We start from the raw sequence: 24,969 nt of genomic DNA on the forward strand, positions 1-24,969 counted from the left end.
TTTCAAAATATCGGAACGTCCTTTACATAGTGGTTACATGAGGTTCTTTATAGTAAAACCGATAGTTTAAAATTACATGGTATCCGCTAATTCCATACGGTCTATTACATAACAGATGTATTAATTACATGTGGACATTACATACTGGCGGGAAGAGCACATTACCATTGGAGAGGTTAGTTGAGATGTCATGGACTAAAGTATCTTTGTAGGAGAATTGCTTTTAGCTCAATTTTAAAGCACGCTAACAAGGTAGTGGTGCGTATGTTCAGGGGTAAGGAGTTCTGCTCTATCCTCTAATGGGGAATGCGGAATGTTCCGCATTCGTGTCTCATTTCCTGAGCACGCTAGTGCCACGAGTTGTTCCTTATTTAAAGGTTGGAGTTTCTAGAAGCAGTCTTTCCACATTGTACCATGGTCTACTACCTCCAGATAGCCTTAGTTTGTCCACCAGGTAGCAAGGAGTGGACAGGCATAGGGCCTTGTGGATGATCCAGGCTGTCTGGCTTCAACAGGCAGCCAACGGAGAATGTCCAGTATAGGGGGTGACGTGGTCATTCGTTTTGGCCCCACAGACGAACCGTGAAGCGGAGTGAAGGATTGATTTCAGAGGGTGAGATGGGTCTTGGGTAGACCAGTAAAGAGAAGGTTACAAAGATCAATTCTGGAGCGCACCAGTGATTTAACAGGAGATTTCAGGTTTTGTTCTGGAATGTAGTGGGAAATTTCATAGAGAAGACAGTTGAAACTGCACATTTCCTGCCATGGTGTTGACTGGTGATTGTATGTTGAATTTTTTTGTGTAGGATAGCTCCTAGGGATTTGGCACTGTCAACAACGGTGGGTTTATTAAGGATGTTAATTGTGTCCATCCAGGATTGTACTGGAAGTGGTGATTTTGAAGAGGAGCGGAGGAGGAATTCGGTTTTGGAAGGGTTCAGCTTTAAATGTTCAGTCATCCAGTCCTGAATAGAGTTTAGGGTGTTGGCGGGGTGTGCAATGTCATCCGTAGAGGCGACCTTCAACCGGGTCTGGTGGCTTATTGGACTAATGCGTCCACTGTAGGGGTCTGTGTTTGACCTCACAGTCACAGGTACACATTATGGTGAGTCCACTCAGCCTTTCATCCTTCTGAGGTTGATAAAATGAGTACCATTGAGTTGGGAAACAAACATCTGTTAGCGCCAAGATGCCTGCGGGTGAACATGCCCTTTACAAGTACATGTTATGTTATAAAGTTTGGGGTCATCAGCATATTGATGCTACAAGACCCCTGCCTTTTTTAGTATAGCTCGAAGAGGCTTGAGATACAGGTTGACTAGGGTAGGAGCAAGACTAGAGCCCTGAGGGACCCCTTTATTAAAAGCCAACCATGTTGAGAAGCAATCATCAATTTATATCTTCTGAGGCCTACCCCAGGGGAATGATTCAAAACATTTAAGGACCACGCCATCAATGCCCATTCAATTTTTGTTTGAAGATGTGTACAGTAGTTGACTGTATCAAAGGCTGCTGATCGGTCGAGAAGGATGAGGAGGCAGGGGTTGCAGAAGTCCAAGACTCAAACAGCATTATCGACTACCTGAGGCAGTGCTGAATCCTGGTTTAAAACTGGGTTAGTATTAGTCTAGGAAGTTGTTGTGTTTGATGTGCTTGGTGAGCTGCTACACTACACATCTTTCAATGATTTTTGCAAGGAATGCCAAGTTGGAGATAGGGCAAAAATAGTTGAAGTCATTCACATCAGCAGATAGGTTTTTGAGGAGTGGGATGACTTGTTCAGTTTTGAGGCAGTCAGGAAATGATCCTTGATTTAGGGGAATGTTTCTGTACTAAATTGACACGGCATTGAGTGACATTGTAGATATTAATAATTGTATAATACTTTGCACCTTGATCAATGACCACAGTCGATTAGTGATCATTTAAAGACAAATATGATTGTCTAATGTATTCTCCCTTTTTATGTACTTGTATAAAATGTTTGTCTATTGTTAGTAAAAAAATGTATGAGAAGAAATTAAGGGGACGGTATTCTTCTTACTGCATAAGAACGCGGTGTATGGTCAAGGCACTGACGATATTAATTTTATGCTTTGGAAGGAGGACAATATTATCACAAGAGTAGTTGCACATATTTATTCCTTTGAACAATAGATGCTATGTTTTTATAAAAGTACTACAATTTTTATATATGTTCGAGGTACTATTTCAGTGATATTATATTGGTGGTACATTTGAATGAATGAATTTGTGATAAAAGTATGAAATAGGTGGATGATTTACCAATAAACCCAAAGGGAAAATTCCTTTTTGACTGGTGAGGGTACGATTCACCAGTTTTGTCAACTAGGGATGCATGTGTGTGTAAAGGTCTTTGGTAATGTTACCCAGGATAGGGTCCACAAAGCAGTAGAAGGTTTGATCTTCAAAACTATTTTATGTAGCTCCTACTCCTTAATTGCGTCAAATAGTCTACTAGTATGGGATTATCATCATCCATAAGACCAGGTCTTACTTGGAGATTTTTAAGTCTAGTATAGAACCTTTCAGGTGTGCTGGTTTTAGGTTATGTTGGATCAGATAGTTTCCGGAAAGGAAGGAAGGAGGAAAATTGGCTGGCTTGTGGTAAATAAATAATTAATTACCGGTTCTATTTTTCAGGATACTCTAATAACAGATAGCTCAATAAATAAGAGTCAAGATTCGAGGTAGCTGAAGTATACAGGCTTTATTTAATCAGGCATAAAAGGACAGGAACAGGACAGCCTGCATGGGAATAGGATGGCAGCTGCCGGGGGCAGGATCTGGGAATTGGCTGGCTTTTAATAACAGTGCATTAATATATATACTAAAAACAATTACATTGCATTCAATACAGTAGGCGTAGCAGTAGGCGGAGTTTGTAGCAGTCGCGAAAGATAAGGCATAAAGTGGGTGTAACAAGAGGTGTGTACAGGGCGTATACATAGACATGTGATGCAAACGTAACAGAATATGTCATAAACGGGGCGGAAACATGGAGGGGGCTACCTGAGCAGCTGGGACCTCTAACCTAGTGGTGCGCGTAAACTGGCAATGACGTGTTACCAGGGAGAACTGGGGGCTATGACTTCTGCACTAGAAGAGGAGACGAAAGTCTGGAGGGTCAGAGCGACATGTACCTAGGCATATCTAGTATCTGGTGTTTATAGTACATGTTGATAGAATCCAAAAGTTATCAGGGTAAAGGCTAACAGACACTAAGACTGGTGCATGCATTATTCTAAATGTATTGCATGTGCGAGGAATATTCTATGAATATGAATACAGTATTTCTCTTACATGGAGACATAAAGGCTAGACCATGACGGAAACTATTGATGCGATTCAGTAGCTTAGGAATGCAGAGAAGGAGGGCTGGACTGATAACTAGAAACATAACATACTCTTGGCAGACTGGGAGGCAGAGCCAGGCCTAGCCGGGCACTGCGAGGCATGAAAGTAAGTGAAGGGTCAGGGATACAGATGGGGGCTGTATCGCTCCTCGGAGAGTTCAGGAAACAGGAGCTGAATCTGAGTCCGGGCCCTTTTGAGGCCTAGAAACGGGGACAATTCAATGAATTAACGTGCACACTGTAAAACGTGGCAACGTAGCTTTACATAGGCCTGATATTCGTTATATTCACGAAAACTGGAAACTGGCATACTAGAGATGGACACAACTGTAATTGCGTCTTTAATCGATCAGAGGGGAATACATGCATATCGATCATGCACATATAACATAAGATGGGGAACACGTAGGCACATATAACATGGCAAAATTTACTTTTCCACATTCCCTCCTTGTGCCCTACGTTTCCATCAGGAAACATCAATATTCATGATACCATCTATCATTTCATATAGCATTATTTGCTCGTCTCGAATTGTCTTGGAACGGGACTTAGGACTAGGAATACAAGAGGTAGCACAAATGCCGCAAATCGCAGGGCCACATTGTATACAGAGGCAGCAACTGAATAGGATCATTACTGCAATACCTAGAAATGACAATACTTTCCATCCCCAGGCAGATATGATACTCCAGAGCCAACCGGACCATGTCCAGGTGCCTGGATTCTGGTGTAACTGATGGGCAATTTTATGAAGTCTGGTTATAGCTGAATAAACAGACGGCGCGTTATTAGGAATGAAAATGCAGCAACTAGATCCGATGACTCTATATGCTCCTCCTCTATCGGCCAGTATGACGTCAAGAACGAGACGATTTTGGAGCACGACAAATCTCATAGCAGATTGCTCTTCGGTTAAGTTACCTAGAGCAGAAGTAGTCTCATTCACTACTGCTTCAAGGGTTCTGGTTAGTCTATGTATTAACTTACTATTCTGGATAGGTCCTATAAAGAAGAAGAAACCTTTATTGAAATCTTGATATTGTTCTAGAGTAGTTTCAGTTTGATCGACAATCGGGGACTCAATCTCCCTTCTATGTCTGACCTGTACTAGATGTGTGTTTCTATGATAATCAGATGGGGCTAGAAAAACTGGTGGCAGTAGGAAGGCAATGTAACATGTTCCATCCCAATCGAGGGGCAGACGAACATATGCGGTCTGACCACAAACAAAATAAGAATGACGTGAGGCTTTGAAAATAGATTTCCCACTGTCACTATACTTGACAGTAGTAGTACAATCACTATGTCCTACATGTGCGGAACCATTATTTCTGACACATAATTCGCCTTTGACTGGTAGTACTGAAATAGCAGGTAAGTCTGGAGTAGTATCAGACTGAACATTCAATACCATAAAATTCGAAGAATAATTACCTAAATTATATACTTCATTTTCTAGATCTAACCCTGTTCTGTGGGGGAGACCTTGTTTGTCTGGAAAACATGTTCTATTCAGAAAGGACATATCATTTGAAGATGACGTTAACATGGACCATGCTCCACACGAACCATTATGTGAAAACGGATAAGGAAAGAGTGGCAGAACCCCCTTCGGTGTCTGGTAAGGGGGGAGTCGACCACACACCCAACAATTAGTAGCATTGCTGGTCTGGTGTGAATAGTGTAACATTCGGATGAATGTATTATTACGCATAGCAAGACGATAGGATAGCTCGTGAGGAGGCAGATCACTAAATGTGTGCTCTACTGTAGCATTAGAAAACTTATTTACATGAGAAATTGGAAAACATAAATGTAATGCATAACTTGTGCAGGTAACCATGAAACTTAGAAACAATAGGAAACTTAGAATGACGATACATCGTATAGAGTTTTGACTAACTCTCTCACTATGGGGGTCTATCTCATACATGTCAGGGACCTGTCTAACCGTTTCACCCGAGAGGGACTTAGACAATTAAACTGGCTGACTTATTTTACTAGACCGGAGCTTTAATTTATACTCCTGTTGCGGAGTTTCCTCTAACAGGGGAGGCTTGAGTTCAGAGTCTGTTTTTAGGCAGTCCTTAGAAATGGAACAGTCCTTTGCAAAAGATTTTTTACGAAGTCCATGGAATTTTTTGACGTGGGACAGGTGGACCCATCCTTTCCTGCCCTCCAACTTCACGGCGGTCCTTGTAGTCAATAAAACTAGGCGAGGCTCCTTCCAACGGGGTTCCAGCGGACTTGAGCGATCAAAGTTCCTTACAAGGACGAGGTCCCCTGGTATGACCTCGTGCGGTTTCACTTCAGTATTGTCTGGAAATGCAGCGGCAACCTGTGAACGACAAGAGTGTAGGGCAGACATCAAGGAAGCTAGGTAATCTGTCAACATATTGCTGGAAACATCTGTAATACTGCGGGGTCTAGGTGTACCCCACATGTTTGGGGGGCGGCCGAATATGACCTCATAAGGGGACAGACCTGATCTGGAATGTGCAACCATCCTCATGTAGAATAGAGCAACTGGCAGGGCAACTAGCCAGTCTACACCTTTCTCTTTGCATATCTTGGCAATACGGATTTTCAGGGTCTGATTATGTCTCTCTACGAGACCGGCTGCTTCAGGATGGCGCACACAATGGAACTTCCACTGGTACCCTAACAGAAGGGAAACATGTTTCATTAACTCGGATGAGAATGGCTGGCCGTTATCAGAATACACGACCCTAGGGAGTCCATAACGGGGAAAAAATTCACGAACCAACTGCTTGGCAGTGGTCGCTGCTGTGTAATCTGGAACTGGATATGCTTCTGTCCACCTGGACAAAGCGCATACAACTACAAGGACATACTTGAAACCTCGACATCGCTCCATCTGAATATAATCCATCTGGAGGACTTCAAAAGGGTGGTCAGGAGGTTGGAATCCACCTTGTTCCACCGGGACACTTTTACCTGGATTGAACTGGCAACATATCATACAGGTACAGACTTTCTGCTTGGCTGCAGCTCGTAAATGCTTGTTGAACCAGAGGTTCTGTATACTGTCTAACATGGCTTTTTCTCCTAGGTGTGCTGGACTATGTGCGGTATTGATAATGACTTGAACCATGGAGTCGGGGAGAAACCATGTGGCTTTTCCCTTCGTCAACCATCCCTGATCTGTCTGTACCCCTCCTTGTTCGGACCATTTCTTGATTTCTTCAGGAGTAGCATGTAACTGTATGTCTATGACATCTTGTGTAGGGTCCTTAACTGTCATACATGTAATCGGATCTGGAGTAAATGTCTGTGTCTTGTTAACTGGAATGTCTGGTGTCTGAGCTGTAAGCTTGGCTGTTCGGTCTGCTAGATCGTTACCTTGGGAAATGATATCAGTAACTTTCGTATGTGCCTTGCACTTCATGATAGCGATAGCTGTCGGTAAATGTATTGCATCTAACAGAGCTTGAATGAGGAGACCATGCTGAATCTTGGTTCCATGAGAAGTCATGAAACCTCTCTCCTGCCAGAGTACTCCGAAGTCGTGTACAACTCCGAATGCGTAACGTGAATCTGTATATATGTTTACTTTCAGGTTCTTGGCACGTATGCAGGCTTGGGTCAGAGCAACTAGCTCTGCTGCTTGAGCAGACAGGATGTCAATACAGCGTGTTTCTATAACTTCGGTTTCAGTAGTCACTGCGTACGCGGCTGCTAGTTCTCCTGTACTAGTTCTCATACATGAACCGTCCACATAAAGTGTCAGGTCGGGGTTAGGTAATGCAATGTCTGTCAGGTCTTGTCTTGGCTTAGTCATAGTATTAATGACTTCCACACAGTCATGTGTGGCAGGATTTGAAGTAACTGATGGTAACAGGGTAGCAGGATTTAGAACGTTGCAGCGTCTGATTTCTATGTGTGGCTGGAACAGTGTCAGTTCATAACCTGTTAAACGTGCAATGGTCAAGTGCTGTGTCTGTGTTCGGTTTAAAAGAACTTCCACGGAGTGTGGAACTTGTACTGTCAAGGAGTGTCCTAATACTATGGAATCACTTTGTCTGATAGCTAGAGCTGTGGCTGCAACTGACTTGAGGCACACAGGCAAAGCCTGGGCTACTGGATCTAATGTGCTCGAAAAATAAGCACAAGGCTTGTACTGTCCTGCTTGATCTTGTGTGAGAACAGATAATGCAGTACCATCACGTTCTGTGACAAAAAGTGTAAAAGGCTTACTGTAGTTCGGTGTAGCTAGAACAGGTGCTTGGCATAAGGCTTTCTTTAATTCATTAATACTAAGTGTATGTTCAGATGTCCAAGGGAGGACAGTCGATACGGCTGCCTCCTGTGTCAACTGTATCAGTGGCTTGGCTAGAAATGCATACTGAGGAATCCATTGTCTGCAGTAAGAAGTGAGGCCAATAAAAGCACGTACCTCCTTCTGTGTCTTCGGCTGTGGAAGACTCGCTATCAACTGGATACGGTCTGGTGTCAACTGCCTACCCCACTTGGACAGTAAGTGGCCTAAGTAGATCACTTGCTGGACACAGAACTGGAGCTTTGAAGGGGACACCTTGTGCCCCATCTCGGCCAGAAAATACAGAACTGTAAGTGACGCTCGTTCGCAGTCACGTTCAGAACGGGCTGTGATCAGTAGATCGACATACTGGAGCAGGGCAGTGCCAGTTGGCATGTGAATGTTGTCTAGTTGTCTTTTAAGTGCTTGACTGTAAATACTAGGACTTTCTGTGAAACCTTGAGGAGCTCGTGTGAATTTATAGCTCCTTCCATTTAAACAAAAACCGAAAAGGTACTGGCTGTCTGGATGAATGGGAACACTGAAAAATGCATTCTTGAGGTCGATAACGGTGAAAAATGTAGCTTCAGAATCAATAGCTGTCAATAGGGATGAAATATCTGGGACTACTGGATACTGGGGTATGATACATTTATTAAGCTCTCGAAGGTCAATCACTAATCGATATACTGGAGGTGCATTTGGATTAGTACGTTTCATGACTGGAATGATAGGAGAATTACATACATTGGAGTCAGTTTCTACAACCACTCCTTGAGCAATGAGCTCATCAATAATTTTGGATAAGGCTGCTACAGCCTCAGGTGGCAATCTATATTGTCTGATTCGTGGCAAGACTATACCTTGCTTGAGAGTCACACGATGGGGTGTGATTTGCATAAAACCTACATCAGTTGGACCTTGCGCCCATAAATGCTGCGGTACATTGGATAATCTTGGATCAAAATCGCGTAATACATAGTGACCTTTAAAGTCTCTGAAAAACAATCGTATTCCTTCTGGGGAGCAGCAAATTACTGCACCTAATTCTTTCAATGTTTTGATGCCTAACAAATTTTCTGGACATGACTTCGTAAGTAACAAATCAGTAGTTCGGGACAATGGACCAACTTCTAGAGTAACTGGCTTTGAAATCTCGTTAACAATAGGCTTTCCTGAAAATCCAAGGGAAACATTTCTAGAGCCTGAGAGCGGAGCCCCTGGAACCTCGTCATGACTGATAGTAGTCCTACTTGCCCCTGTATCAATCAAAAACTTTCTGTCTTTCCCTAATACTTGACTGTGTACATAGGGACCCTCTTGATCTACAGGTATCTCGATGAGAGGCAAGCCTACCTCCCTCTCTAGGCTGTTTCATGAATACTGTTGATATTCTGGATACTCTGTCTGGGCATACTGGTACATTTGCTGTGTAACATGCTGTGTTGCAGCGATAGGCTGCGGTGCTGGAACTGTCTGTTGTGCATTCTGCGGTGACTGAGAAGTCTGTGAGACTTGTTCTGGTCTAGGCGGACGTGGTCTTTCTTTAGTCTTACCAGTAGCTATGTTGTGTTTCAGAACTGCACACTCGTTTATAAAATGACCTGGCTGTTTACAATAATTGCATGTCCCTTTAACGGGAGCTGCAGGATGACTGGCTTGATTCGGACCCCTCTTCTGACTGTCTTGTGGAACAGATTGTGCAACTAGTACTTTCATTTTCGTGTCTTTCATACGTCTCCTTTCGTGTTCTTGCTCTTCCCCGATTCTATTCTGGTGATACTGGAGCATTTGAAGCATTTGTGACGGGGTACTAGCTTGCCAGGTACTTTCGACTTTCAAAACTCGATTTTTAACTTGTGGGCTTGAATTCTCGACTAGTTTAGTAACAAAAAGATGAGGGTATGACTCGCTACCTGTCTTCAAACCACTGTTAATAATAAAAACATTTTTCAAATCTAGAATAGAAATCACTAGTGTCTTCATCCTGTTTCTGTTTACATGCTGAGATTGCATCCCAATCTTCCTTTTTCGTGGCTAGTAACCTTGGCAAGACCTGTATCAATAACTCGGGCAATTCTTTACATTTGTCCCCAAGACCGGTACCTGGTACTCGTATTTTATCTTCAGCTTCTAGAGCTGTCCAATCAATCTTTTTCTCTCCCACCTCCCATTCTTTTTCCTTGAGTTTTTCATATACCCCTGCGGGCAACAGGACCTTTAGCATTTTAATGATATCAGGATATGTGTATTCTCCCATACGGAGCATGTCTTTTAATTCTCGATGGAACCCTGCTGGATCTTTGTCGTGACAGGGAATTAATTTCTTCATCTCTAAGAGTTCCATCTTTGTGATAGGGGTGTAAACAAATACTCGTTGCATTTCACCACCCGCTGTCCTAACTGGGTGTACTTCTCGTAACGGATGCTGTCTATCTATGTAAAATGGTTTACTTTCTGGAGGTGAGACGTGAACAAAATGCGGATTCAGAAACGTTCTATATTTGTGGCGCTGTTCTAGAATGACACTAATTAAATCGGTACCTAAACCTTTCCATCTATACTGGAGCAACTCGTTCAGAACATCATGTAACGGACCTGGATCAGAATGTTGTCCCTCATACAGTGTAATGAGGTGCTGGATCATATACATACCCACCAGTCGCTGCTCGGCTGGGGGCAGTTTCAGAAACATTTGTGCCACTATTTCGTCTGAAAGTGGTAGAATCAGTAGCCCATCGGACTGCTGATCGGGCTAGTTCTAGTTCATGCATGGTACTAAGTTCACTATAACCGATACGTGATTTCAGAATGTGATCGGTAGCTTGAAATACTTGTTCAAGATTCTCTTGTTCTAGTGCTGGAAGGTGAAAAACTTTCTTGTGTTCTAGGCGTGAATGTCGGTCTAGAAGTCTAGATTTACCTACATACGCTATTCTGGCGGTATTCTCGTCTTCTACCTCTTCAGTATCAGTGTTGTCTTCTTTCTCGCTTACTTGTGCTGCTTTGCGTTTCTCGTGTAACCTTATTATTTCCTTACGAATTTTCTTGTACATACTCTCTATACTACTGAGTGTCTTGTGTCTTCCCTCGGCTATATCACTCCACTTTGTCAGAATTCTCATTTCGATCGGATCTTTAGTCGGACAATCTTGTTCCCTTATTAAACAATTAATTAAAAATTTTAATAGCATGAGCTGGGTCTCAGCTTTCCTGAGAGACATGATTTCGCCAATACTTTCTGGATCGTCTCCTGTACGGATGAAACGATATATTCTGTCTAGATCTTCTTTCATATTCGGTAGGGTGTCCAAATACTCGGTCACCCGTCTTACACGCAATGAATATATAACCATATTATCATCGCCTGGGACTGGATCATAACGGCATTCGGTGAGAGCTCGTCTGATATCTGCAACGGACTGATATTTGGGCGTACGCTGTAACGCACGTTCATGTAACTCGACTAACGTTACACGTTTGTGTGGCGGCGGGGTACCAGGAGGACCTCCCCCCGCGGCCCCTATACTAGAATCGTCGACTGATACTCTTCGTGCTGGCAGAGTGACCGATGTAGAGGGAACTTGTACTACGGGCTGGACCGGGGGTACCGTAACAGGTGCTGTAACAGGTGCCCCGGTGGCTGGAGGAACAGGAATTACATTATTTACAGGAGCTGGCGGAACAGGATTTGCATATTCTGGGACTGTGTCGTCCAAATAGGACGAGAGAAAAATATCAGCTGCGGTCGGTTTGTGACGTAGCTTAATCGGAACCAATGTCGGCGGAAAATTACATGGTGCTTCCGGGGTTGCTTTTGGCAAGCCCTCGGCAAGAAGAGGATACATACCCTTAATAAGGGCATTTCTCTGTCTGTCTGACTGTTCGGCTTTAACTCGTTCACCTACTTCGATTAATTCCCTTTCTTGGGCTCTTTCTGAGGATTCTCTACTTAATTCTGACTTTCTGATTTTTTTTTCGGTTCTTTTATGAGATTCTTTGCGCCATAACTCGATGGCATCTTTCTGGGACTGTCTGGATTTCTTTTTCCATAATGCTTCTTCTACTCGCATGATGCACTCGGCATCCCATGTACCTGATACAGGCCATCTATATTTCTCTTCTAGATCTTTAGTATACTCGACCCATAAGTCTAGATATAATATGGCACTTATGCCATGCTTATGATACATAAAATGACCTGGACTGTCCCTAGGCGGGACAGGAACTGCTTCTTCGAGCAGACCTTTTCTGGTTTTTAACTGACGTAACTTCGAGAACAGAGGCATGACTTAGACTGGAATCTGGACACAAATACAATACACGATAAACACAATAATAACTTAAAAACAAATCACTCATACCACAACATTGAAAACACATGAAATAACATTTAAAATAACTGTTCGGACAGAATACTACCTGGAATACTGAAAACAGAAACACATGAATTTCTCGAGAACAGAACAGAACTTACTGGAATGACTAGATGCACTGCTAAAACAGTACGAAACTTACCGGTCTCATAAAGAGACACGTCAGGACCCGCATCCACCTAGGTGGACACTTCGTGTTGGATCTGTGTACCCAAACCCACGGACCAGAGACAAATTAATTGACCCTGTCTAGATACTACCCCAGCAACGGTACTCACCGGGCAGCAAGAACGGAAGGCCTCGGACTGGACTGGACTGCTACGACGACGGACGGACGAACTTCGGACTTCAGTTACAGGTGGGCCTCCGGATACCTCGGACCTTGGACTCTCGGCTTGGGCTCTGGTCGGGACTCGCCGCGTTCCTCCACCGCCTCGTCTGGACGCTGGACCGCAACCTCCGTCTCCTCCGTGGGCCTGAGGGATACTTGAAGCAGAAATATCTGCACGTGGCCGGTATGGTTCCGTCACGGCTGCAGAGGATCAGGGGGCCTGCGTGGCTTCTCCGGCGCGTGGGGAAAGGGCAAGTCCCTATTCGGGCGCCATTATGTGGTAAATAAATAATTAATTACCGGTTCTATTTTTCAGGATACTCTAATAACAGATAGCTCAATAAATAAGAGTCAAGATTCGAGGTAGCTGAAGTATACAGGCTTTAATCAGGCATAAAAGGACAGGAACAGGACAGCCTGCATGGGAATAGGATGGCAGCTGCCGGGGGCAGGATCTGGGAATTGGCTGGCTTTTAATAACAGTGCATTAATATATATACTAAAAACAATTACATTGCATTCAATACAGTAGGCGTAGCAGTAGGCGGAGTTTGTAGCAGTCGCGAAAGATAAGGCATAAAGTGGGTGTAACAAGAGGTGTGTACAGGGCGTATACATAGACATGTGATGCAAACGTAACAGAATATGTCATTAACGGGGCGGAAACATGGAGGGGGCTACCTGAGCAGCTGGGACCTCTAACCTAGTGGTGCGCGTAAACTGGCAATGACGTGTTACCAGGGAGAACTGGGGGCTATGACTTCTGCACTAGAAGAGGAGACGAAAGTCTGGAGGGTCAGAGCGACATGTACCTAGGCATATCTAGTATCTGGTGTTTATAGTACATGTTGATAGAATCCAAAAGTTATCAGGGTAAAGGCTAACAGACACTAAGACTGGTGCATGCATTATTCTAAATGTATTGCATGTGCGAGGAATATTCTATGAATATGAATACAGTATTTCTCTTACATGGAGACATAAAGGCTAGACCATGACGGAAACTATTGATGCGATTCAGTAGCTTAGGAATGCAGAGAAGGAGGGCTGGACTGATAACTAGAAACATAACATACTCTTGGCAGACTGGGAGGCAGAGCCAGGCCTAGCCGGGCACTGCGAGGCATGAAAGTAAGTGAAGGGTCAGGGATACAGGTGGGGGCTGTATCGCTCCTCGGAGAGTTCAGGAAACAGGAGCTGAATCTGAGTCCGGGCCCTTTTGAGGCCTAGAAACGGGGACAATTCAATGAATTAACGTGCACACTGTAAAACGTGGCAACGTAGCTTTACATAGGCCTGATATTCGTTATATTCACGAAAACTGGAAACTGGCATACTAGAGATGGACACAACTGTAATTGCGTCTTTAATCGATCAGAGGGGAATACATGCATATCGATCATGCACATATAACATAAGATGGGGAACACGTAGGCACATATAACATGGCAAAATTTACTTTTCCACAGGCTGACAGCAGAATTTTCTGTAATACCTCAAGGAAGGTTAAAGTCTCCCAGAGAATTGATTGTCCGCTTGTGAGATCCATGTATGCCTTGATGAAGGTTGTGTTATCGCCTGGCAGGTGATATGCGACATTTAATCTTTAAGGGGAATTACTGCACGCATAGGTCATGGGTTGGGATGTGAAAAATGATCAGTTGGATATCCCCCTGCACTGTAGGGAGTCTCTGAAAACGGCTGCAGTGCATCCCCCGCCTCTACCTACTCAGTCGTTACTGATGATGGAGTAATTAGGAGGAAGTACAAGATCAAATATGTTGTTGGATGTTCCTTTCAACCAGTGCGAGGAATAGTAGGTCACAGTTGTAGTGTGTGATAATGTCTGAAATTTGCAGCTTGTGCATAATTTCTGATCTAGTTATGGAGTATGCATCTTAATGTCGAGGTTACGGATTTGGTGTGAGGAGTGTTAAGAGTTTAAGAAGTGGTAATAGGAATTATGTTTCTGTAGGCTTGGTGCTTATTTGAGGTTGGATTGGGTTTTGGGTTGAGTCAATGAGATGGTTGGTATTCTATGTTGGGTTAAGTCATTTGAAGTAGTCCGAGTTGAGGGAGAGGAGTGGGGTGAGGATATTGGTGTGTTGCAAGTAGCTAGTAACTTGACAATATCTGAATGGGATAGATTGAAAGGGAATTTCTTGGGACAAGGTAGACCAATGCACCTTTGTATTGAGTGCCAGGGATATAGTGCCTTCTGCTGGGGGAGTATAGTGTTCAGGAGAGCAGAAATCATTTAGAGGACTTGTAACTGGAGGGCGATTGTTGTAAATAGTATGAAAGTTGAGTACCGTTGTAAGAAAGTGTCGCGTTGTAAGGTGCTGAACCTAGGCTGAAGTTGGCGTATTGGGATTAGTTCAGTGTTTTCATTTGCATGGTGATGCTGTGAACGTTGTAGGGGCTGTGCGGCGTTGGGTGGGAATTGTCATTAAACTGTGTTGGTATTGCCAAGATGTGGGGGGCAGTGGAGCTTGTTGGGTGAGCGTTCAGAGTGTGGGAAGAGATCTCCTTATATGGCTGTTCGAGACAGGGTGGAGTGCAAGGTGGTGTGTGAGGAAGTCATATGTAAGGGGGGTTGTATTGAGTGTCCTCAATGGGTTGGTGGAGGATGGTTTTGAAGGTGTTGGTTGAGGTGGGGAGCGGTGGCAGCTGTTTGTCGATATTGTGTGGGGAGAAAGTGAAGTTGAAAGGTTATCAGAGTGATTACAGACCAAGTAGTTGGGTCATGGGGGATGTGTTTAAAGTAGGGTCTAGGCATCGTTAGGTGAGACTGGTCGTTTGAGTGCGTGAGTAGAGAGAAAGCTGAGTATGGCTGTCTGAGTGGGAATACATGTGGCAGAGTTCTTCTTGTGTAGTTGGTTGAGGAGGGTGCAAAGTGATGTGGCAAGGTATCCGGACGTGAGGTGGGGGTGTTTGAGGTGATGTTGTGCAGTCTGGTGTGTAGATGTTAACAGGGTGTAGTGGGGGTAGAGCTGTACTTGAGGGCTCCTGTTGAGTTGGGAGAATACTCCAAGGTAATGAGGTGTGGGTGAGTGCAGGTAGTGAGGGGTTGTATCATAGGATGGGTTTATCTGGGTGTAGTCTTAATGGGTGGCTTGACCAAACAGCAATCCCTGAAAACGGATCAAGGCAAGAACTGAGAATAAAGCATCAATCCAATGGTACTTTGAGGAGCACAAACACAAATAAAATTCCATACTCCTGTAAATGCACCCACTTGTCAAGGGAAATCTTTAGCATAGTAAGTTAACTGTAACTGGCCAAACAAGACTACAAAATGTGCCATGAAAACAAAAACGCTGCAAAACTGCAAGTACTAAAATATGTCTTTGTATTCCAAACAAAAGAAGCAAACACATAATGAACAACTCTTAAATATCCTTATGGACTCCGATAATTCCAGGGCATCAAAAAATGAAGTGATGGTTGGAATGCTTGAAATAATCTCAGCAACTATCAGTCGCTCAGGCCGTATCCCAATCCATCGTTTTTTGTCCACCTTGCCACCTCAATTTGGACCCAGCTATATGCAATTCAGCCTTGGCCCTGCTCCAATCAAACAGCCCAGCCCGAATTGCCAGGCCAGGTCAGCCCTGAAGCGGACACCACACAACCCAGGACTGGTTTCACTCTTATTATGGACTTATCAGCCAGGTATAGCTTGATTCAGGTGGCACAATGAGCACAGGACCCACTTCTGGGCATACCAGTCACACTTATAACATCAAAAAACCAAAGTGATCGATAAAATGCTTCAATTAATTTCAGTCACTGGCGATCATTCGGGCCACATCGGGATCACATAGTAAAAATTGTGACATCTGTAAAATGATGTCCAAAGGCAATCTCAAGGTTAGGCTAAGGAGACTCACAGAAGAAATGAGAGCAGATGAGAAGCAGAAGAAAGGAAGGGCACAAAGATCGTATGTCTTTTCTGAGAAAAGGCCTGTTGACAAAGACTTCTAATCAATCAATGGTTTATAAAGAGCGCTACTCACCTGTGAGGGTCTCAAGGAGCTTGTGGGGCAGCTCCAGAACAGTCGAAGAGCCAGGTCTTGAGGTCCTTCCTGAATGTGTGTAGGGTCGGGGAGCGTCTGATGTTCACAGGGAGCTCATTCCAGGTTTTTGCTCCGATGTAGGAGAAGGATCTTCCACCTGTTCTGTTTCTGCGGAGGACCTCGGCCAGGGCGAGGTTGGCGGAGCAGAGGATTCCTCTTGGGTACGGGGAAGGATACTCTCTCGTTGAGGTATTTGGGTCCGATGTTGTTGAGGGATTTGTAGGCGTGGGTGAGGAGTTTGAAAATTACCCTCTTCTTGACGGAGAGCCAGTGGAGAGGTCTCGTAGGTTTTGGGTCATGTGTTCGTGACGTGGTGTCTCGAGGACGAGTCTAGCTGCGGCGTTCTGGGTGGTCTGGAGTCTGTGCAAAGAGTTCTGTTGATTCCGGTGTATAGGGCGTTTCCGTAGTCCAGTCTGCTGGTTATGAGTGCGTGGGTGACAGTCTTTCTGCAACTGGGGGATCCATTTGAAGGACTTGCGGAGGATGCGCAAGCAGTTGAAACTGGTGGAAGTGATAGCGTTGATCTGGCGGGTCATGGAGAGGGAGGAGTTGAGGATGATGCAGAGGTTTTGTCGTTGGTCTGTACCGGTGGGTGGATTCCCAAGGGTGAAGGGCCACCAGGTGCGGTCCCAGGAGGAGGTGCAGGGTCCGAAGATGAGGACCCCGGTTTTCCCTGAGTTGAGCTTCAAACAGCTGTCTTTCATCCAGGCTGCCACGTTCTTCATTCATTCCTGGAAACGGAGTCTGGATTCTTCGTGAATGAGAGGATGAGCTGGGTGTCGTCGGCGTAGGATACAATGCTGAGCCCATGCGGTCTGAAGAGTGTGGGGCTGAGCGAAGATCATTGGGGTACTCCGCAGTTGATGTTGGTGGGTTCGGAGAGGAAGGGAGGGAGTCTGATCCTCTGGGTTCTGCCGGATAAAAAGGACTGGATTAATTAGAGCGCGGCTCCTTGTATCCCCGCGTCGTGAAGTCTGGCTGTGAGCGTGTGGTGTGAAACGGTGTCGAAAGCTGCAGAGAGGTCTAGGAGGGTGAGGACTGTAGTGTGTCCCTGGTCGAGGATCATGCAGATGGCGTCAGTGGCAGCGAGGAGGGTGGTTTTCGTGCTGTGGTTGCTGCAGAATCCAGACTGGGAGGCGTCTAGGATGGAGTACTCTTCGATGAAGGCGGTCACCTGGGCGTCTCTCGGTGACTTTGGACTCGCGGAGGGGAGGAAAGAGATGGGCTGATAGTTTTTCAGGTCAGTTGGGTCAGCCGTTGGTTTCTTGAGGAGTGAGAATTAAAGAAAAATTGACTAAGTCGAGACATCGACCTAATTCTCGACGTCATTCAGAATCAGGGTCTAAAGATATCAGCTTTGACGTCTAGGGCATCAGCTACGGGTTGTTCACCCTCAAAGAAGGGCTCAATGTCACACCACAAATTGAGCAGCATCTTGATTGGTCTGGGCTGCCTTTTTGGATGCTCAAGCAGTACCTGGGAGGCTGGGCATGTTCTCCACTGGGCTGTGCTACTCAGCCCAGTGGAGAACATGCCAAGTGTGTATGACTGAGGGCAAACCAAGCTGTCATGCGCTCTTAGGGAAGGAGTGCAAACCACTCCTGCTCCCTTTGACAGTGGGGAGCCCAGCCCGGCTCAGTCCGACTTGGCTGGAGTCCCGCAGAGATAAATAAAACAAGAACTTCTTGTTATTATCATTTTATTTTTTAGTTTCCGCTTCTCAATGAGCAGTGGGCGGCGCTTCTCCACCGTAGCGGAGGAGCTGCCACTGGGGCATTGTCATGTTTTGAGTATTTGAGGAGTGCAGGAGAGTTGAGGAGCAATTGATCTACCCAGTATTGAGGACCAGTGGTCCTGTGGGTATTTGGGGAGCAGTCCCTCTCTTCTGTGTGTATGTATTTGTAGAAGAGAACGGTGTAGGAGTTTGAAGGCAGAACTAAAGGCAGAGAATGAATCAAGGGAGTGGGTGCAAGGTTCTGAGAGGGTAGGTGGACTAATTACTGTCGCAATGTGGAGTTTTATAAAGAGTTGTGTCTTCATCTCCAGTAATTGTAGGCATAAAAAAGCAGGCATCTGTGCAAACTTATTTTGGGTGGAGACAGAAGGTCACATACATAGTTTACAACTGCATCAAATTACCAATTCACAGAATCCGCTTCATCGAACTGCTCCTGAGAATATCACTAGGGGTGAGTGTGCTAACCATATCATAACGGTTATCCCTGAAGCTTAACTTTACCTCTATTCTAAATCTAATCCGTAATCTAATCCTAAACCTTACGGAGCCCTAACACTAACCCTAACTCTAAACCCAAACATAACATTAAGCCTGCCTCTTACCTTAATCCTAACACTGCTCCCTTAAACGAACCATAACGTTGAACCTAGCAATACTCCTTTATCTTTGTATTTACTCAATCGATTAAGAGGTGGTCTCAGTAGAGGTACTTTCGGTATATTGGTATCTGCACACAGTGGGGCATTCAGGTGCAGTGCTGCTGCCGGTATTGGGGGGCCCGTGGAGCAGCGTGGCTTTGGGAATCTGAGTCTATTTGATTAGACGAGGGTCTGCAGGTATTTGAGGTCGGGGGGGGAGGAGGTTGAAGAGGGTAAAAGATATTGTAGTCCTTACTAATTTTAGTCACTTTTTTCGGGAACTCCCCCCTCCGGACCTTTCAGCACCCCTCAATTTATAGCCCAACTGACCGCCAAACGCACAACTCCACGTTCTGACTGCCACCCACCCCCTACTTCTTGCAGGTCTTGCTCGTACTATTTTTGTTTCAGGGTCATTACCTTGCATACTTTGAAAGGTAGGGCTTTTTAGGCGATGTTTCTGTAAAAGATGAGGGACCCCATTAATAGGGGATGGCCAGACCCAAAAGTAATGTATCCAACAAAGAACTACAACGAGTTACAGGAGCAGCTGTGGGCGCAAACTAAATGTTCAGCATATAGAATTACAGAAGAGAATCACGTTTTTATTTTACGGGAGGTGTGGTGAGATTAATAGGAACTGTCGAGGAGAAAAGAAGCAAGAAACTGAAGACAACGAGAACGGCATGAGCAGCGGAAACTACAGGAAAAAAAAATCAACCACGGTAGGGAATAGTAAGTTAGTTAGCAAAATCAGGAAGTGCAAAGAGGAGAAAAGCAAAAAGGGAACAAAGTGCAAAGAGGGGAAAAAAACGGAACCGAAGAAGAGAACCGTATGAAGGGCAGGAAATGCAGACTACAAAAGGAGCGAGAAATACAGGGGCAGCAGAGGAGAAAACAAGCAGAGCAAGCACTAAGAAGTTAGAAGTGTGAAGATAAGGAAAAAAAAACAGCTGAAGAAACATTGTTCCGTTCCGCCCCACTTCAAAACAGTGGGCCCTAAAAAGAACCTCATGCAACTCTGTGCCACTGTCAACTAAGAATCCCAGTCCTAGGTGTACTGGGATTACTGCATTCTCTGTTCTGTTGCCGTTTTTACTGACCCCCTTGCCCCTGTGATCTGCTTTTTGTGCCCCCGTCCACTTTGCCTTCTGCTTCCTGCTTCGTCCCGCCACTGCCTCCCCGCAGCCCCGCCCCCTTGCGTTCCCATTCGCCACCCCGCTACCGCCTCCCAGCTGCTCCTCCCTCCCACTTCCCCTTATATGGCGGCCGGTGCGCGCTGGCAAAAACACTTTTTGCCAGAAGTGTGGCTCACTGGTTAGAGGAGGCAGACCTGGAAGCAGAGGTCAGCCCAGGACCAGGGTTCAATTCCCGGCTTCGCGGGGTCTTGAGTCCTAAAATGTCCATGGACTCGACAATTCTCGCTCCGGTGCCTACTCGATTCACGGGTTCACACTCTGCGACTCTGGGCAATAGCTTGCTTAATCTCCACAACGGCCCCTCGCGGCGGGATGCCTGGCTTTCACCTTGTGGATACCCTGCTGGGGTTATCTCACAGGGGAATACCAGGACGGGTTCCCTAAGCAAGCGCTTAGAGACCGCTTGGTGATTTGCGCTATATAAATTCCTGTACATATGGCGGCCGGTGCGCGCTGGCAAAAACACTAAAAAACGGCAAGGCACCAGGGAAGGACAGAATAGTCAACCAAGCCATCAAGATGCTACCAGATACTGCAGTGGATCACCTTGCTGAGATATTTAACGCATGCATGCAGCACCAGTATTTCCCAAACACCTGGAAAGAAGCAAGAGTCGTCGTATTCCCCAAGGCTGGGAAACCACTGCGAGACCCTGCAAATTACCGCCCCATAAGTCTGCTATCTGGCCTATCAAAACTCTTTGAAAAAGTCATCCACGCCCGTCTCGTGGACTTTGCGACAAGCAACAACCTCCTTGCTAAAGAACAGTTTGGGTTCCGGAAAGATCACTCAACCAATCACCAACTCCTCAGAGTTGTGGACATCATCAGCCATGGTTTCAACATCAACAAGTCTACCGGAGTAGTGTTTCTGGATGTAGCCAAAGCATTTGACCGAGTATGGCACGAGGGACTGCTTTATAAACTTATCAAGCTCCAGTTTCACAGCTACCTGGTCAAGCTACTGTCCAGCTACCTGACAAAACGGACCTTTCACGTGGCAGTGCGAGAAGAATGCTCATCGCCACGCCCAATTCTTGCTGGAGTGCCTCAGGGATCAATCCTAGGACCATTCCTCTTCAACATATTCACAAACGACATCCCCACGGACCTAAAGAAGACTGATCTTGCCCTTTACGCAGATGATGTTGCGGTCATCTCTCAATCCTTCAGCGACAAGGAAGAGGCTAAGAACCTGGAGACATCGCTCTGCAGACTCTCCGAATGGTACAGCGACTGGCAGATCACCTTGAACACAGGCAAAACCACTGCAACATTATTTACCAGGAAGCAGAACAGGAAACACCCACAGATCCTCCTCAACGGGGACGAGGTCAAATGGGAAAACAGCAGCTCCTACCTGGGGGTGACTCTGGACTCTAAACTCAGCTGGAGAAACCACATAGAGAAGACCTGCCAGAAAGCAGCATCCAAACTGGCTGCATTATACCCACTCCTGAAGACTAAGTCGATGCCCATGCAGAGCAAGGTGCGAGTAGTCACTGCAATAATTCGACCAACTATGACATACGCTTCACCAGTTTGGAGTGGCTGCCGCCCACAGCTTCGGATGGACCTACAGAAAGTACAGAACAAGGCCTTACGGATTGCAGCAGGTGCACCTATGTTCACACGAACAGCAGACCTCCACAGAGACTTAGGGATTGAGATGTTGGACGACCATCTCCTCAAACTCAACAGGAAATTCTACACAGGATTAGATCAAAAGGAAAACCCACTGATCAGGAAACTCGCAGACATCTCTACGAACCCATTTGACTGCTACCCGCGTCCCATTGAAGCGCTAACCTTGCGAAACTGAAACAGAAACGCAGCATCCAAAAACTCAGCACTGCTTGAAGGCAAACGCCGGCAGGTACACAAAACCCACCGCTGCCAGATGGCATAACAGCCTCGGCAAGCAGCCAAAACTCAACACTATCAGAAGGAACTTGATTGACAAAGACAAGACCCTCTGAGGAAACATGCTGACAATTCTGCATACTCAATCGACCGCTACCCGCGGCCCATCACTGAGATGACCATGTGATGCAACCTCAACTGTGACAAAGCGTCACACATCAATAAGACAATCTAAACAGCGACTAAAAAATTCAAAATGATTGTGGAGTAATGAGGCTACTGCCTCGGTATCCAAAAACTCACCACTGTCAGAAGGAATCTGACAGACGAAAACAAGACAGCAGAGTAAAGGGAAGCGACCCTTGACCCTGCTTGCAGGTTAGGCCGCTCCCTCACCGCACAGCTCCGCCTGTGTTGCTCTGCCCTTGGTGCCCGCTGCTCTGCCGCTCCATGAGTTCGCCCCCTCCCTCGCTCTGTGTTTTTGTGCCTCCCCTCTTATTTACTCGACCGTACTGTGATCACTGCATTTACTGTTCTGTTGGCGTTTTTACTGACACCCTTGCCCCTGTGGTCTGTTTTTTGTGCCCCCGTCCACTTTGCCTTCTATTTCCCGCTTCGTCTCGCCGCTGCCTCCCTGCGGTCCCGTCCCCTCGCGCTTCCATTCACCGCCCCGCCTCCCAGCTGTTCCTCCCTCCCACTTCCCCTTATATGTCGGCCGCTGCGCCTAAGGCAAGCCCATCTGAGCCGTCTGCGCCTGGACCGCGGCCCGCGCTAGAACCCCTGGCCCCCGCAAACGCCACGGCACCCATCACCGCTACGATGCCAGCACCCTCCGTGCACCTCAACACCGGACGATCGCACCCTTGCTTTCTGGCCACCCCGAAATGCACGCAAGGACCCTTCACCTGCTGGAGCTGCAGCTTCACCAGCATCCAGCCCGCCAATCCACCGACCAGGAAAGAACCCAACTACCTCGGATGCATTCTCCTCAGCACCCGCTCCGCTCGCAAACACACAGTTGAACCCTGGGACCTACTCGACTCAACCTCCCCTGACGTCGCCTTCCTGACGGAGACCTGGCTGAACCCCCTCCTCAGCACCAGACATCGCCATAGCCATCCGGAAGGCTACAAGATCACCCGCAGGGACCGCACCAACGGAGCAGGTGGGGGAATCGCCACCATCCACAAAAACACCCTGAGTGTCAACCAACACCGACAACACCCTCAGCACCGCCGAACACCTACACTTCCAGATATACACCGACCCCAACACCACCCTCAGAGGAACTCTTGTCTACAGACCTCCCGGACCCAGACCTCAGTTCAGCGACTCCATGGCCGACTTAGTCAGCACACACGCCCTTGCCTCCATGGACTAGATCCTTCTCAAGGACCTGAACTTCCACCTCGAGAACAACAACAACGCCAAACTCCACCACCCTGATCGCCAACCTTGGACTCAGACAACTCGTCACCACTCCTACCCACTCTGCTGGCCACACGCTTGACCCCATCTTCTCCGCAAGCTCCCACGTCGCCTTCAACCACACCACCGAACTCCACTGGACCGATCACCGCTGCATCCACTTCACCTTTCGAAAACCAACCACATACCACCGCACCTAACAGATGCCTCGCCGCTGCTGGACCAAAGTCACAGAAGACCAGCTAACCACCATCCTCGTCCAGAGCCCACCCGCTGACCCTACCGACCCCAACTCCGCCACCTCAGACAGTGGATCGACGACTGTGCCAACACCCTCGCCCCGCTCAAGAAACCCTCCCAACAGCCACACCAGCAAGAAAGCCAGCTAGTTCACGGAAGACCTCCAGGCCTCCAAGCTAACCTGCCGAAAGCTAAAGAACTGGCTCCGTGAACGAACACCGGACAGCTACGCAAGCCACAAAGACGCCACCCGCAGACACCATCACCTCATCAGATCCACCAAAAAAGCCGCTCTCAAAGACCGCCTAGACAACAACGCACACAGCAGCAAAGAGCTCTTCAACATCGTGAAAGAACTCTCCAACCCTAGCTCCAACACCAACGAAATCCCACCTTAGCAAGACCTTTGCGACTCACTGGCCTCCTTTCATCGCAATATCGCAGACATCCACGACAGCTTCAACGTCACTACCACCCCGACAACCATTGAGACTTCAGCCCCCACAACCACCATCCGCCTGCTCTCCTGGACCAACATAAATGACTACGACACCATCAAGATCATGAACACTGTGCACTCCAGTTCTCCGCCAGACCCTTGCCCGCACCACATCTTCAACAAAGCCAGCACCACCATCGCACCCCATCTCCGAAAGGCCATCAACATTTCCTTCGAGACAGCCACCTTCCCGGAGAGCTGGAAACACGCTGAGATCAACGCCCTACTCAAGAAACCCAAGGCGGACCCCAAAGATCTCAAGAACTTCAAGCCCATCTCCATACTCCCATTCCCGGCAAAGGTAATCGAGAAGGCCGTCAACAAACAACTGACCCGCTACCTCGAGGAAAACAGCATCCTAGACCCGTCCCAGTCCGGGTTCCGCAGCAACCACAGCACCAAAACCGCCCTCATCGCCGCCACCGACATCAGGATCCTGCTAGACAACGGAGAAACCGCGGCCCTCATCCTCCTGGACCTGTCAGCCGCCTTCAACACTTTGTGCCACCACACACTACGCACATGCCTCCACGACGTCGGGATCCAAGAGAAGGCCCTGGACTGGACCACCTCCTTCCTGTCCGGCAGAACACAGAGCATCCGCCTCCTCTCCCCCCTTCCGCTCCAAGGCAACAAAGATCATCTGCGGCGTACCCCAGGGCTCATCCAAACGCTGTTCAACATCTACATGGCACCGCTCGCCCAACCTCAACATCATCTCTTACGCCGACACCCAGCTGATCCTCTCCCTCACCAAGGACTGCCAAAACCAACCTCCACGAAGGAATGAAGGCCGTCACCGAATGAATGAGGAACAGCCGGCTGAAGCTGAACTCAGACAAGACGGAGGTCCTCACCCTCGGATCCACCCCCTTGGCCTGGAACGACTCATGGTGGCCGACAGCACTCTGAACAGCTCC

At 46.8% G+C, this 24,969-nt stretch overlaps 1 protein-coding gene across 6 annotated transcripts in view; it reads right to left on the reverse strand.

The window, feature by feature from the left end:
- The window catches only part of KDM6B (lysine demethylase 6B), a 960,064-nt gene that overhangs the window by 219,127 nt on the left and 715,968 nt on the right, over positions 1–24,969 (reverse strand). The gene's annotated exons all lie outside the window — the stretch shown is intronic.

The sequence above is a fragment of the Lissotriton helveticus genome, chromosome 12 (assembly GCF_964261635.1).
Source record: "Lissotriton helveticus chromosome 12, aLisHel1.1, whole genome shotgun sequence".
Taxonomy (NCBI): Eukaryota; Metazoa; Chordata; class Amphibia; order Caudata; family Salamandridae; genus Lissotriton; species Lissotriton helveticus.